Source organism: Talpa occidentalis, unplaced genomic scaffold (assembly GCF_014898055.3).
Source record: "Talpa occidentalis isolate TD23 unplaced genomic scaffold, MPIMG_talOcc4v2.1 talOcc4.7, whole genome shotgun sequence".
In the NCBI taxonomy this organism is placed as follows: Eukaryota; Metazoa; Chordata; class Mammalia; order Eulipotyphla; family Talpidae; genus Talpa; species Talpa occidentalis.
In genome coordinates, this window is record NW_023605083.1 from 76,955,465 (window position 1) to 76,961,464 (window position 6,000).

The window sequence follows — 6,000 nt, forward strand, 5'->3', positions numbered from 1 at the left end:
AGTACCTGCCCTGCACAAACCAAACCTCTACCAGTGATTTCTGCCTGCTTAGAGAAACTGTAGGAGGCCGCAGTGAACTTGGTCTGCACAGTGGCTTTTTCTGTGGCTGCCTTGGGGAGTGAACAAAGGGTTGGTGTGGGGTAGGCTGGTGTCACCGCATCTTGGAGGGAAACCCTCAAATGTATCATCTACGTAGTCTTTTTGGCAGGAGGTTCTAGACCCAAACTTACTCCCTGTGAAACCTCTGGCCTGTGTACAGAGTATATAGACAGAAACCGATCAAACCTGATGAAGAGAACTGTGAATAGAGGGCTCTGGGGTGCTGGCAGCTAGTGTGGGCTTGGGAGTGGCATATGACCTCTACCCCTCCACTCAGCACACACTCCAGGGATAACCTTGAGGCTTCCAATTAGTTAATGCTGGAGAATACAGATGTCCTGGGGAGAAGATCAAAGAGAAGAATGGGCAGACAAGTCACAACACAGGGCAATTTAAGACCTCAAGCTGTATGTCACCAAAAGGAGAGCGCAACTCTCCAGAACTGAACCACAAAGATAGGGAAGATTTTGTCTTCCTATCAGACAGTTCAATATTACCATGATAAAGAAATTCAAATAAACAGAATCCAGCAAATGCAGAAAAAGAAATCAATATCTTGTGAAATAATATTAATGAAAATAAATTAGAAATTGAAGATTAAAATTCCATACAAATAGTAGCAAATCAAATCCAAAATGTGTAAGCTAAGAATTTACATTTTAAGATTGATAATTTATTTATTTATTTAAAGATTTATTTATGCATACAAGAGCTGGGGTACAGACCAGAGGTGCGTGGGGGGGCAGAAGGGGTATATGTGACAGGATTCACCAGAGACAGAGTGGGGAAACAGAACAGGCAGATTGACTGAAACACACTGCTGAGGGGAGCAGCAGGTGAGACAGGAGAGGCCTCCTGCACCATGTGGGTAGCAACCTTGCCGGCCAGGCCTAGAACCTGTGCTGTGCTGAGGGCAGTGGTTGTGGATAGCTTCAAAGTGCTGTGACTTAACCCCTTGTGCTACCAGGGAGGCCCCCTGATACATTTTTTAAAAGACCACTTAAAGTGTATTCAGCAAAATTCTATCCTTGAAATCAGTTTTCATTTTTAGCAAGATTGTTCAGTAAATTTATAAATGCAAATAAATTTGTTTCAGAAGCATATAACTATGAAATTGAACTTTAATTGCTTAATTTTATTTTATTTAATTAATTTTGATTATTTAATTACTTGACTGAATGGTTAATAAATTTTTCTATGGAATCAAATAGTTTCATACCAAATCAATCTTGTCAATGAATAATTGTTAAGTATTCAATATCTGGCCAATGCTGATGATTATTTATACCACATGTAGGTCAATGAGTGTTTGTGGGGTGCTAGGTAATTCTTATATATTCTAGTTCCACATAGATAAATGATACAATGTATCAGGACTGTTTTAGGCTTAAATCACAAATCTCAGGCTGATAACAGGTTTCTTTGAAACATTTTCTATACATCTTATATATAATTAGAATAAGGAAAATAATAGAAGTTTCTGATTCTTCCAGTTCAATTATCAAAAAAGTGACATTTCACACCAGTATTTCTCTTGATAATAAAATGCTTTTTGGAAGAATATTTTTAAAAATTATCTCTTAGTCATGTTTTCTATTCTCATTGCTTTTGTGTCAGTTATCAGGTTTTCCAAGGCAAGTGAGTATCAGAGATAAAATTTTATTGTAAATATATAAAAAGACCTCAATATCATTTAGATTTTATCAGTCTTATTTACCCTGGCATTCACTTCTGTTCATCTTCCTGACTACAGTCCACCATAACTTCCATGAAAAGAATGGGTAAAATAGTTCAACTTTTCCCAAGAGAAACTTGAAAGAATAATTTTGTTAACTTTCTAGAAATAATATACTTCATTCTTGGGCATACAATATGGTGTAATTTAAGAAGTATAGAAGTTACCCAGATATTAACAAAGACTTCACTAGTATTAGCCAAAACTATTTTAAGTGACTAAAAATTATTAAACAACATAGTTACATTTACCAAGAGGTGTAACCCTTTAAGCTAACTGCCACTTGACTAGTTGGCTAACTTACAATGACCATAGAAGGGGAAGGGAAGCCAAAGAAGGGCACTGTGGCCTGCATTGGGGCAGTGTGAAGGCCATGGTCATCAGCACAATGCACAATTAAACCCCAGGTCCTAAAAGGAAGATAACAATTGGCGAAAGTAATGCACATCATTTAATGTGGAGATGTACCAATGCCAATATAAGGAACCACACACTATCACACAACACAGCAGGCAGCTGTGGTGCTTCTGTCCAAGGGGGAGTTTGTGTGTGCCCACACATTCATATACATCAGTAGATGTCTACACACTTAAATGATCAATTGCAATAAATCTAGAGTTTGCACTCAAACAAGAAATTCAACAGTAGGTATCTTCAGCACATGTGTGAAGCATATGTAAAGATGACTTAAATATTTCTTCAAAATACTTTATTGCTAGAGTTAAGCATAGCTAACATTGAGTACCCCTCTTCCAGGTGCCAACTAAGGAATACAAACCAAGAGTCAGAACAAGCAACAACTGTCCCGTGAAGAGTGTGTGCCTGGTCAATGGCATCTCTATGGAAAACAAACAAGCATTTCGAAGCTGCTGCCTCCAAATTAATAGCCTCAAAGAATGTGAACTCTCAGATTTATGCATTGTGAAAACATCCAGCTCCCAGAAGATAGGGTTTTAAATCTATAGAGTTTTAACTATCATTTGTTTTCCTCAATGCATAGACAACTTCAAATAGATACATTAACCAGACCCTTATCCAAATTTTCTTTGTAGACATTCTTGTAAAGTTTCATGTAACTTCTTTTTAAGCTATCTATAATTCTCATTGAGAAGTTCAGAAATTGGGCGGTGTTCCCAGAGCAGTTTGTAAGCTGTTCCTGAGTGCAAGTCCTCAATTTTGATGCTTTAACAATCTCACTTATTTTTGCTTGCTTCAATTTAAGTTGACATAAATCAGTAATACATTTTGGGCCCTAAATAAAGGAGAGAGGATTTTTTTCTTCTTCAGTTCTGGTCAAAGATGTCTAACCATGGTATAATATGTGGGAATTGTGCAGTAGGAAGGGTCAAAAAATGTCCATGAAAGGGAAAGTCAAAATGGTGTTTGAGCAAACAATGCTGATATCCAAACCTACCTGTGAACAAAAGCTGCAAAATGTTCTAGAAAACTTGACAACTTCCAAATTTCAGGGTCTTTCTTACTGACCAGAGGCAAAAGAGTGTCCTTAACCACTGTAAGGGCAACCTCCAATAGGAGGAATACCATGTTGGGTCACAGCCTAAAACAGGACCAAGGTGTCAGTGGCTTATTACCCAGGTGCTTGCAACTGCAAGATCCCACTCAGGCTCAGGATGCAATAACAATGGAGTTTATTAACAAAGGGGAGATTGGATAGAAGAAAAAATTTTCTAAGGCCACAAGTGACCAGCTATCTCATCCCAGGTGAGACACATAGTCCAGTAGTATCCACAGAGTCCAGTAGTCCAAAACAGAGGCTGTTCCTGCAAGATGCTGCTATGCATTTGACAAGAGCCTGGAGCTGATGATACATGGGTCAGCAGTGGACCTAAGATCCCACTTATGGTGGCAGCTGGAGGTGATCACAGGTGGGGCTACTGAGGTGACACCACAGTGACCCACAGCTATAGTCTGAAGGCCAGACTGAGCAGCCCTAGATACTGGACTGGATAGTTCTGGAGGTGTCAGCACCAGGAGGTGGTGCTGGGTGATCAGAACCCATGGACATCTCTCAGATGTGGTCTGACACAGAATGCCAGTCACCATTCATCAGAGCTGGTCAGCAGTGCTTTTCAGCACTGGTCACCAGGAGGCTGTGCCAGAAACAACAGCTGTTAGCAGACACCCAGTGGCAAACAGCTCCTTTTTAAGAGACACAGGTCCAGGCCAATGGTGGTCTTCAAGTGGTGTCAGAGGCAGGCTTGGAGGTGGGTGCAATAACCAGGTCTCTGCAAAAGTCTATGGAGGTCTGGAAGTCTGTGATTGTCTACAGGTCAAAAGTTCAAAGTCCCAGTGAATTTGTGAAGGGTCTTCGGCAATTTGCTCAGTGCTTCTTTTATGTAGCCATCCAGTATATCCTCTTATGAAGCTGTCTGTTGAATTAATCATGCTCACTCTACCCATGCCTTTTCCTGTTCAGAATTCCTGCCTTTTCAGCCAGATTAGGCTGCTTTCAATATTAACTGTTTGATTGCTGCTTACTCAGAACCAGTTTATTCCATTTTTAATTTCTCAATGGACTCGAAAGCCTTGAATAAGAGCTTGAACCTGATTGGTCCATTGAGCTTGAATCATTTGAACCAGATGGGTCCATTTTCAATACCTGTGCCATGTTCAAAAGGGAAACCCCAGAAGCCTGCCCAGGCTCTGCCTGCTCTAGAATCAGTGTAGGCTCTTGGCTTTATGCTCTGGGAATTCATGGTGAAAGCCAGCCTGAGTGGGGCTGGAGGCTTGCTGCACCCAGCACAACACATTTTTTTTCTCTCATTTGTCACCAAGTATTATGCCCAATTTCTCAAATAAGTGATCAGAGCAGCCAGCATTTTCACAGATTCCATATGTTCACACGCATCTGATGCATGTGCCACGTTCCTCACCTAAAGGTGCATCTTATTCTTCTTGCTGATTCTCCTTTCTTTGGTCTCTAGATTTGTTCATCAGCTGGTCATGCACATCTGAAATGGGCCCATCTGAAATGGGCTCCCCATACACAGAGCATAAGGAGAAACGAAGAAAAAGCCAGACATCTCCATATTGGTAGGTGGCAGTTTTAATAACCTCCACCATAACCTTATGTAAGAGAGCTTACATCAGGGCTTATCGAAGGCAGCCTCAAGACAAGTGGATTTCTGCCCCCACCCCCAATCTTAAAAGCTTATATAGAGGCTTTAGCTGGGTTTAATCATGTGCACTGTCCAGATGGTCTTTTCTGGACCTTTTGTCTCAGGGATATGTCCTTGGGCAACTTGTAGGAGCAGAGAAGGGCTGAAACTCACATTCCCAGCATTCCCAGGCTGGATCGTGTGTCAGATGCTTGTGATCACGTGGAATCTGGAAATGCTGGCTGCTTTGATCACTCCTTTGAGAAATTGTTCATGATCTCATTGACAAACAAGAGGAAAAAATGTGCAGTAGACTGGCCTCAGCCAGAGGTTGACTAGCAGTGAGTGGCTGGAGGCTGAAACTAGAGTGAAAAATCTGGAAGAAAACTGAAGTTGGAGACCTTAGCTGGAGTTGGTGAGGAGTCTCTGACTGAAACCTGACTCCCAAAGGCACAAGCCACAGGTCATAACCAGCTTTCCTTGCTACCTGAGAGGAAGGGCATACCAAATTTGTGGATGCCACCTTTGACCCAGCACCTACAGTGCGAGGGCCTGAGTGCAGGCTGCTCTAAACTGCAATCACCTGCGGGCATCCCCCACAGCCCCCATGTTAGCCAGGTTTGGGTGCTGGAGTGCCTGGGATTCCAGTGACGTCTGCTTGTCCCAGGATGTAAGGCCCTGGGCTCTAGCAGTGGAGGTAACCCAGAGCCCCATGGTTCCTGTTTGGGGCTGCAGTAGGAGTGTTGGGCCCTCTGGAGCCACAGATAGTAGAGGGCTACAGAGTGCCAGACCAGCATGGTGAGCTCCCAGTAGAGGCTATCTTGCAGCAACTAGGACCTTCCTCTGCTCCCCGTATTCTTACACTTGACCCCACTGAAGGGATACCAGGTGCAGTGTGCCTCAGCATCTTCTCCCTTTACCCCCTTTCCAGGTTGGCTCCAGCTGTGGCTCCTTAGAGACCACTAGCCCAGAACCTGCCCTGGTCTCAGTGGAGATCAGGTCTGAGCTGCTGCTAGTGTTTACCTTTTTGTATCTGGCCAGGATCTT

At 42.5% G+C, this 6,000-nt stretch overlaps 1 pseudogene; it reads right to left on the reverse strand.

Annotated features, from left to right (window-relative positions):
* The window catches only part of LOC119231449 (mitochondrial import inner membrane translocase subunit Tim23-like), a 29,362-nt pseudogene extending 23,695 nt beyond the window's left edge, over nt 1-5,667 (reverse strand).
* Between the last annotated feature and the right edge of the window lie 333 nt (nt 5,668-6,000).